The sequence below is a fragment of the Oncorhynchus gorbuscha genome, unplaced genomic scaffold (genome assembly GCF_021184085.1).
Source record: "Oncorhynchus gorbuscha isolate QuinsamMale2020 ecotype Even-year unplaced genomic scaffold, OgorEven_v1.0 Un_scaffold_2841, whole genome shotgun sequence".
In the NCBI taxonomy this organism is placed as follows: domain Eukaryota; kingdom Metazoa; phylum Chordata; class Actinopteri; order Salmoniformes; family Salmonidae; genus Oncorhynchus; species Oncorhynchus gorbuscha.
Genome location: NW_025747242.1, coordinates 1 through 10,000, shown reverse-complemented (window position 1 = coordinate 10,000; position 10,000 = coordinate 1). Strand labels below are relative to the sequence as shown.

The window sequence follows — 10,000 nt, the reverse complement described above, 5'->3', positions numbered from 1 at the left end:
TTACACAAAATGCTCACGTATATCCAATTTATATCCAATTTACGTCATTGAAAATAAGAATTTGTTCTTAACTGACTTGCCTAGTAAAATAAAGGTAAAATAAACATTTAAAAACACTAAACAGTTCTCATATGTACTTCCATTAGTCTTCTTCATGTGTTTCCGGGGGCGTCTTCTCTTGGCCCTCCGCTTCCCAGAGCCAATCAACTGACATGTAGGTGTTTGTTAGAGGCACCTCTCGACAGAGGGGTCGTATTAGGGTGTGACCTAAAACTGTTAGGACTCGACAGACTGAAGTTAGCAGATCGGCTTGTAGGGGTCGTATTAGGGTGTGACCTAAAACTGTTAGGACTCGACAGACTGAAGTTAGCAGATCGGCTTGTAGGGTCGTATTAGGTGTGACCTAAAACTGTTAGGACTCGACAGACTGAAGTTAGCAGATCGGCTTGTAGGGGTCGTATTAGGGTGTGACCTAAAACTGTTAGGACTCGACAGACTGAAGTTAGCAGATCGGCTTGTAGGGTCGTATTAGGGTGTGACCTAAAACTGTTAGGACTCGACAGACTGAAGTTAGCAGATTGGCTTGTAGGGGTCGTATTAGGGTGTGACCTAAAACTGTTAAGACTCGACAGACTGAAGTTAGCAGATCGGCTTGTAGGGGTCGTATTAGGGTGTGACCTAAAACTGTTAGGACTCGACAGACTGAAGTTAGCAGATCGGCTTGTAGGGGTCGATTAGGGTGTGACCTAAAACTGTTAGGACTCGACAGACTGAAGTTAGCAGATCGGCTTGTAGGGGTCGTATTAGGGTGTGACCTAAAACTGTTAGGACTCGACAGACTGAAGTTAGCAGATCGGCTTGTAGGGTCGTATTAGGTGTGACCTAAAACTGTTAGGACTCGACAGACTGAAGTTAGCAGATCGTTGTAGGGGTCGTATTAGACCTAAAACTGTTAGGACTCGACAGACTGAAGTTAGCAGATCGGCTTGTAGGGGTCGTATTAGGTGTGACCTAAAACTGTTAGGACTCGACAGACTGAAGTTAGCAGATCGGCTTGTAGGGTCGACAGGTGTGACCTAAAACTGTTAGGACTCGACAGACTGAAGTTAGCAGATCGGCTTGTAGGGTCGTATTAGGTGTGACCTAAAACTGTTAGGACTCGACAGACTGAAGTTAGCAGATCGTAGAGCAAAACGGGGAACAGCATTGTGTTGGTGAGACTCCCATCTTTCGATAGAGGGGGGGGTTGAAGAGCAAAATGGGGAACAACATTGTGTTGGTGAGACTCCCATCTTTCCATAGAGGGAGGGGGGTCGAAGAGCAAAATGGGGAACAACATTGTGTTGGTGAGACTCCCATCTTTCCATAGAGGGAGGGGGGGGTCGAAGAGCAAAATGGGGAACAACATTGTGTTGGTGAGACTCCCATCTTTCCATAGAGGGAGGGGGTCGAAGAGCAAGGACAAAGGCCCTCAATACAAGGCTGACGACGTGGTCCTTCCTATCCGGATGGGAACGTTCAACGTGACTCTCTTCAGTCTTGACTACCCAGTGTGTCAGACAAACCTCGGCTCATTGTGAAGTGTTTATTTATTTAACCTTTATTTAACCAGGTAGGTTAGTTGAGAACACCTTTTATTTAACCAGGTAGGTTAGTTGAGAACACCTTTATTTAACCAGGTAGGCTAGTTGTGAACACCTTTATTTAACCAGGTAGGACAGTTGAGAACACCTTTAATTTAACCAGGTAGGTTAGTTGAGAACACCTTTATTTAATCAGGTAGGTTAGTTGAGAACACCTTTAATTTAACCAGGTAGGTTAGTTGAGAACACCTTTATTTAACCAGGTATGTTAGTTGAGAACACCTTTAATTTAACCAGGTAGGTTAGTTGAGAACACCTTTAATTTAACCAGGTAGGTTAGTTGAGAACACCTTTATTTAACCAGGTATGTTAGTTGAGAACACCTTTATTTAACCAGGTAGGTTAGTTGAGAACACCTTTAATTTAACCAGGTAGGTTAGTTGAGAACACCTTTAATTTAACCAGGTAGGTTAGTTGAGAACACCTTTATTTACCCAGGTATGTTAGTTGAGAACACCTTTATTTAACCAGGTAGGTTAGTTGTGAACACCTTTATTTAACCAGGTAGGTTAGTTGAGAACACATTTATTTAACCAGGTAGGCTAGTTGAGAACACATTTAATTTAACCAGGTAGGTTAGTTGAGAACACCTTTATTTAACCAGGTAGGTTAGTTGAGAACACCTTTAATTTAACCAGGTAGGTTAGTTGAGAACACCTTTATTTAACCAGGTATGTTAGTTAAGAACACCTTTATTTAACCAGGTAGGTTAGTTGAGAACACCTTTAATTTAACCAGGTAGGTTAGTTGAGAACACCTTTAATTTAACCAGGTAGGTTAGTTGAGAACACCTTTATTTAACCAGGTAGGTTAGTTGAGAACACCTTTAATTTAACCAGGTAGGTTAGTTGAGAACACCTTTAATTTAACCAGTTAGGTTAGTTGAGAACAAGTTCTCATTTGTAACTGCGACCTGGCCAAGATAAAGCATAGCAATTTGACACAAATAACGACACAGTCAATCATTGTGTAGTGTGTTGAGTTTGGGTTGTAAAGGCCCATTGGAGAAGAGTCCTCGAGGCCCGTATCGTTCCAGTCAGTCATTGTGTATCTGCCTTGTCAGTGCAGTAACACCAGTCCTACACAACACAACGACATTTCTCTCTGTTTTCACTCCTTTTCCTTTGTGACAGAGACATATTTTATTGTGATCTGTATGTAGGTGGACAGCTGTTTGTTCTGTATGTAGGTGGACAGCTGTTTGTTCTGTATGTAGGTGGGCAGCTGTTTGTTCTGTATGTAGGTGGGCAGCTGTTTGTTCTGTATGTAGGTGGGCAGCTGTTTGTTCTGTATGTAGGTGGGCAGCTGTTTGTTCTGTATGTAGGTGGGCAGCTGTTTGTTCTGTATGGAGGTGGGCAGCTGTTTGTTCTGTATGGAGGTGGGCAGCTGTTTGTTCTGTATGTAGGTGGACAGCTGTTTGTTCTGTATGTAGGTGGACAGCTGTTTGTTCTGTATGGAGGTGGGCAGCTGTTTGTTCTGTATGTAGGTGGGGCAGCTGTTTGTTCTGTATGTAGGTGGGCAGCTGTTTGTTCTGTATGTAGGTGGGCAGCTGTTTGTTCTGTATGTAGGTGGGCAGCTGTTTGTTCTGTATGTAGGTGGGCAGCTGTTTGTTCTGTATGTAGGTGGGCAGCTGTTTGTTCTGTATGTAGGTGGGCAGCTGTTTGTTCTGTATGTAGGTGGGCAGCTGTTTGTTCTGTATGGAGGTGGGCAGCTGTTTGTTCTGTATGGAGGTGGGCAGCTGTTTGTTCTGTATGTTGGGCAGCTGTTTGTTCTGTATGGAGGTGGGCAGCTGTTTGTTCTGTATGTAGGTGGGCAGCTGTTTGTTCTGTATGTAGGTGGGCAGCTGTTTGTTCTGTATGTAGGTGGGCAGCTGTTTGTTCTGTATGTAGGTGGGCAGCTGTTTGTTCTGTATGGAGGTGGGCAGCTGTTTCTTCTGTATGTAGGTGGACAGCTGTTTGTTCTGTATGTAGGTGGACAGCTGTTTGTTCTGTATGTAGGTGGGCAGCTGTTTGTTCTGTATGTAGGTGGACAGCTGTTTGTTCTGTATGTAGGTGGACAGCTGTTTGTTCTGTATGTAGGTGGACAGCTGTTTGTTCTGTATGTAGGTGGACAGCTGTTTGTTCTGTATGTAGGTGGGCAGCTGTTTGTTCTGTATGTAGGTGGGCAGCTGTTTGTTCTGTATGTAGGTGGGCAGCTGTTTGTTCTGTATGTAGGTGGGCAGCTGTTTGTTCTGTATGTAGGTGGGCAGCTGTTTGTTCTGTATGTAGGTGGGCAGCTGTTTGTTCTGTATGGAGGTGGGCAGCTGTTTGTTCTGTATGGAGGTGGGCAGCTGTTTGTTCTGTATGTAGGTGGACAGCTGTTTGTTCTGTATGTAGGTGGACAGCTGTTTGTTCTGTATGTAGGTGGACAGCTGTTTGTTCTGTATGTAGGTGGGCAGCTGTTTGTTCTGTATGTAGGTGGACAGCTGTTTGTTCTGTATGGAGGTGGGCAGCTGTTTGTTCTGTATGTAGGTGGGCAGCTGTTTGTTCTGTATGGAGGTGGGCAGCTGTTTGTTCTGTATGGAGGTGGGCAGCTGTTTGTTCTGTATGTAGGTGGACAGCTGTTTGTTCTGTATGTAGGTGGACAGCTGTTTGTTCTGTATGTAGGTGGACAGCTGTTTGTTCTGTATGTAGGTGGGCAGCTGTTTGTTCTGTATGTAGGTGGACAGCTGTTTGTTCTGTATGGAGGTGGGCAGCTGTTTGTTCTGTATGTAGGTGGGCAGCTGTTTGTTCTGTATGTAGGTGGACAGCTGTTTGTTCTGTATGTAGGTGGGCAGCTGTTTGTTCTGTATGTAGGTGGACAGCTGTTTGTTCTGTATGTAGGTGGGCAGCTGTTTGTTCTGTATGTAGGTGGGCAGCTGTTTGTTCTGTATGGAGGTGGGCAGCTGTTTGTTCTGTATGGAGGTGGGCAGCTGTTTGTTCTGTATGGAGGTGGGCACTAGTGGGAAAACTCCATGCCCCAGTCTCAGACCAGCTCTCTGATTCTTTTATTTTTTAAATATCTGGTCTGTGGTCAATGAACCGTTTTGCTTCTAAAAAACATATTTATTTCTGTCATAGCGGTGTGTCAGAACATATTTTCTGTCCCGAGCTAAAAGCTCTGACCAGAAAGCTGAAAGGTTTGTTGATGGAGAACTGATGACCTAAAAGTGTTACCCTTCACAGAAAAACAAAAACCGTCCTTCACAATGAGCAGGAAACCAACCGATTTCCACAGCGTTATTAACATCACATTAATCAAGAGTGATCAAAGGCTCCTTTTAAAAGCCTGTTTTACATATACATATTGTCCTCTTCCCTCCTTCTGTCCACCACAGCAGTGTGTTGGGGCGGTGTCCCAAATGGCACCCTATTGCCTACATAGTGCACTACTTTAGACCAGAGCCCTATGGCACCTTATTCCATATATAGTGCACTACTTTAGACCAGGGCCCTATAGCACCCTATTGCTTACATAGTGCACTACTTTAGACCAGAGCCCTATAGCACCATATTGCCTATATGAACAGAGTACCAAATCAAATCAAATGTATTTATATAGCCCTTCGTACATCAGCTGATATCTCAAAGTGATGTACAGAAACCCAGCCTAAAACCCCAAACAGCAAGCAATGCAGGTGTACCACACTCCACCCACAGGCCCAGTGCTGAGCAGAATACCACACACCACCCACTGGCCCAGGGCTTAGCAGAGTAACCTACACCACCCACAGGCCCAGTGCTGAGCAGTGTACCACACTCCACCCACAGGCCCAGTGCTGAGCAGAATACCATACACCACCCACAGGCCCAGTGCTGAGCAGAGTACCACACACCACCCACAGGCCCAGGGCTTAGCAGAGTACCCTACACCACCCACAGGCCCAGTGCTGAGCAGAGTACCACACACCACCCACAGGCCCAGGGCTTAGCAGAGTACCATACACCACCCACAGGCCCAGGGCTGAGCAGAGTAACCTACACCACCCACAGGCCCAGCACAGGGCTGAGCAGGGCTTAGCAGAGTACCATACACCACCCACAGGCCCAGCATAGGGCTGAGCAGAGTACCCTACACCACCCACAGGCCCAGTGCTGAGCAGTGCAGAGTGCTGAGCAGAATACCATACACCACCCACAGGCCCAGCACAGGGCTGAGCCCAGTGCTTGTTAGAGTACCATACACCACCCACGGGCCCAGCACAGGGCTGAGCAGAGTACCCTACACCACCCACAGGCCCAGTGCTAAGCAGAGTACCCTACACCACCCACAGGCCCAGTGCTGAGCAGAGTACCCTACACCACCCACAGGCCCAGTGCTGAGCAGAGTACCACACTCCACCCACAGGCCCAGTGCTGTGCAGAGTACCATACACCACCTACAGGCCCAGGGCTGAGCAGAGTACCATACACCACCCACGGGCCCAGTGCTGTGCAGAGTACCCTACACCACCCACGGGCCCAGCACAGGGCTGAACAGAGAGCTCTCTAGTCTTTCATGTCATGTGTCTGTTTGTAGACTTTGTGGACACTCACGCCAACTAAAAAGCCCCAGACACAGCTGGCCAGGGCTTTGTGACGGCACTGCTAATGAGATGTGCATTCATCCGCCTGCTGCCTGCCATATTGAACAGATCTCCCTCGCTTTCCTCCTGGTCTGGCTAGGAGAACATCTGTCTGTCTGTCTCCTTCCTCCTGGTCTGGCTAGGAGAACATCTGTCTGTCTCCTTCCTCCTGGTCTGGCTAGGAGAACATATGTCTGTCTCCTTCCTCCTGGTCTGGCTAGGAGAACATCTGTCTGTCTGTCTGTCTGTCTCCTTCCTCCTGGTCTGGCTAGGAGAACATCTGTCTGTCTGTCTGTCTCCTTCCTCCTGGTCTGGCTAGAAGAACATCTGTCTGTCTCCTTCCTCCTGGCCTGGCTAGAGAACATCTGTCTGTCTCCTTCCTCCTGGTCTGGCTAGAAGAACATCTGTCTGTCTCCTTCCTCCTGGCCTGGCTAGGAGAACATCTGTCTGTCTCCTTCCTCCTGGTCTGGCTAGAGAACATCTGTCTGTCTCCTTCCTCCTGGTCTGGCTAGGAGAACATCTGTCTGTCTCCTTCCTCCTGGTCTGGCTAGGAGAACATCTGTCTGTCTCCTTCCTCCTGGTCTGGCTAGAAGAACATCTGTCTGTCTCCTTCCTCCTGGCCTGGCTAGGAGAACATCTGTCTGTCTCCTTCCTCCTGGTCTGGCTAGGAGAACATCTGTCTGTCTCCTTCCTCCTGGTCTGGCTAGGAGAACATCTGTCTGTCTCCTTTCCTCCTGGTCTGGCTAGGAGAACATCTGTCTGTCTCCTTCCTCCTGGTCTGGCTAGGAGAACATCTGTCTGTCTCCTTCCTCCTGGTCTGGCTAGAAGAACATCTGTCTGTCTGTCTCCTTCCTCCTGGCCTGGCTAGGGTGAACATCCTGTCTGTCTCCTTCCTCCTGGTCTGGCTAGGAGAACATCTGTCTGTCTCCTTCCTCCTGGTCTGGCTAGGAGAACATCTGTCTATCTCCTTCCACCTGGTCTGGCAAGGAGAACATCTGCCTAGCTTCTAGATAGTTGAAGACCAGCCAAAGAGAGTGGTCTGCTGTAATAGATGGTAGTGTGTGTAATAGTTGGTATGGTGTGTTTAATAGTTGGTATGGTGTGTTTAATAGATGATATGGTGTGTTTAATAGTTGGTATGGTGTGTTTAATAGATGGTATGGTGTGTTTAATAGATGACAGATGGTATGGTGTGTTTAGTAGATGGTATGGTGTGTTTAGTAGATGGTATGGTGTGTTTAATAGATGGTATGGTGTGTTTAATAGTTGGTATGGTGGGTTTAATAGATGGTATGGTGGGTTTAATAGATGGTATGGTGTGTAATAGATGGTATGGTGTGTTTAGTAGATGGTATGGTGTGTTTAATAGATGGTATGGTGTGTTTAATAGTTGGTATGGTGGGTTTAATAGATGGTATGGTGGGTTTAATAGATGTTAGATGGTATGGTGTGTTTAATAGATGGTATGGTGTGTTTAATAGATGGTATGGTGTGTTTAATAGTTGGTATGGTGGGTTTAATAGATGGTATGGTGGGTTTAATAGATGTTAGATGGTATGGTGTGTTTAATAGATGGTATGGTGTGTTTAATAGATGGTATGGTGTGTTTAATAGATGGTATGGTGTGTTTAATAGATGGTATGGTGTGTTTAATAGATGGTATGGTGTGTTTAATAGATGGTATGGTGTGTTTAATAGATGGTGTGGTGTGTTTAATAGATGGTATGGTGTGTTTAATAGATGGTATGGTGTGTTTAATAGATGTTAGATGGTATGGTGTGTTTAATAGATGGTATGGTGGGTTTAATAGATGGTATGGTGTGTTTAATAGATGGTATGGTGTGTTTAGTAGTTGGTATGGTGTGTTTAATAGATGGTATGGTGTGTTTAATAGATGGTATGGTGTGTTTAGTAGATGTTAGATGGTATGGTGTGTTTAATAGATGGTATGGTGTGTTTAGTAGATGGTATGGTGTGTTTAATAGATGGTATGGTGTGTTTAATAGATGATATGGTGTGTTTAGTAGATGGTATGGTGTGTTTAATAGATGATATGGTGTGTTTAGTAGATGGTATGGTGTGTTTAATAGATGGTATGATGTGTTTAATAGAGGTCTAATATATGGTATGGTGTGTTTAATAGATGTTATTGTGTGTTTAATAGATGGTATGGTGTGTTTAATAGATGGTATGGTGTGTTTAATAGATGGTATGGTGTGTTTAATAGATGGTATGGTGTGTTTAATAGATGATATGGTGTGTTTAGTAGATGGTATGGTGTGTTTAATAGATGGTATGGTGTGTTTAGTAGATGGTATGGTGTGTTTAATAGATGGTATGGTGTGTTTAGTAGATGTTAGATGGTATGGTGTGTTTAATAGATGGTGTGGTGTGTTTAATAGATGATATGGTGTGTTTAATAGATGGTATGGTGTGTTTAATAGATGGTATGGTGTGTTTAATAGATGGTATGGTGTGTTTAATAGATGGTATGGTGTGTTTAATAGATGGTATGGTGTGTTTAATAGATGGTGTGGTGTGTATAATAGATGGTATGGTGTGTTTAATAGATGGTATGGTGTGTTTAATAGATGGTATGGTGTGTTTAATAGATGGTATGGTGTGTTTAGTATATGGTATGGTGTGTTTAATAGAGATGGTATGGTGTCTTTAATAGATGGTATGGTGTGTTTAGTAGATGGTATGGTGTGTTTAATAGATGGTATGGTGTGTTTAGTAGATGTTAGATGGTATGGTGTGTTTAATAGATGGTGTGTGTTTAATAGATGATATGGTGTGTTTAATAGATGGTATGGTGTGTTTAATAGATGGTATGGTGTGTTTAATAGATGGTATGGTGTGTTTAATAGATGGTGTGGTGTGTATAATAGATGGTGTGGTGTGTATAATAGATGGTATGGTGTGTTTAATAGATGGTATGGTGTGTTTAATAGATGGTGTGGTGTGTTTAGTAGATGTTAGATGGTATGGTGTGTTTAGTATATGGTATGGTGTGTTTAATAGAGATGGCATGGTGTCTTTAATAGATGGTATGGTGTGTTTAGTCGATGGTATGGTGTGTTTAATAGATGGTATGGTGTGTTTAGTAGATGTTAGATGGTATGGTGTGTTTAGTATATGGTATGGTGTGTTTAATAGATGGTATGATTTGTTTAGTAGATGTTAGATGGTATGGTGTGTTTAGTAGTTGTATGGTGTGTTTAATAGATGGTATGGTGTGTTTAATAGATGGTATGGTGTGTTTAATAGATGGTATGGTGTGTTTAATAGATGGTATGGTGTGTTTAATAGATGGTATGGTGTGTTTAGTAGATGGTATGGTGTGTTTAATAGATGGTATGGTGTGTTTAATAGATGTTAGATGGTATGGTGTGTTTAATAGATGGTATGGTGTGTTTAATAGATGATATGGTGTGTTTAATAGTTGGTATGGTGTGTTTAATAGATGGTATGGTGTGTTTAGTAGATGATAGATGGTATGGTGTGTTTAGTAGATGGTATGGTGTGTTTAGTAGATGGTATGGTGTGTTTAGTAGATGTTAGATGGTATGGTGTGTTTAGTAGATGGTGGTTTGTTTAGTAGATGTTAGATATGGTGTGTTTAGTAGTTGGTATGGTGTGTTTAATAGATGGTATGGTGTGTTTAGTAGATAGATGGTATGGTGTGTTTAATAGATGGTATGGTTTGTTTAGTAGATGTATGGTGTTTAATAGATGGTATGGTGTGTATAAGATGTTAGATGGTATGGTGTGT

General features: G+C 43.9%; 1 protein-coding gene across 1 annotated transcript in view; it reads left to right on the top strand.

Annotated features, from left to right (window-relative positions):
- Nucleotides 1–160, top strand: part of LOC124026862 (collagen alpha-1(I) chain-like) — a 9,182-nt gene extending 9,022 nt beyond the window's left edge. Inside the window, exon 3 of the mRNA XM_046339534.1 lies at nucleotides 1–160. This exon is cut by the window's left edge and continues 886 nt beyond it. The gene's annotated coding sequence lies outside the window, so the exon portion shown is untranslated.
- The last annotated feature ends 9,840 nt before the right edge of the window (nucleotides 161–10,000 follow it).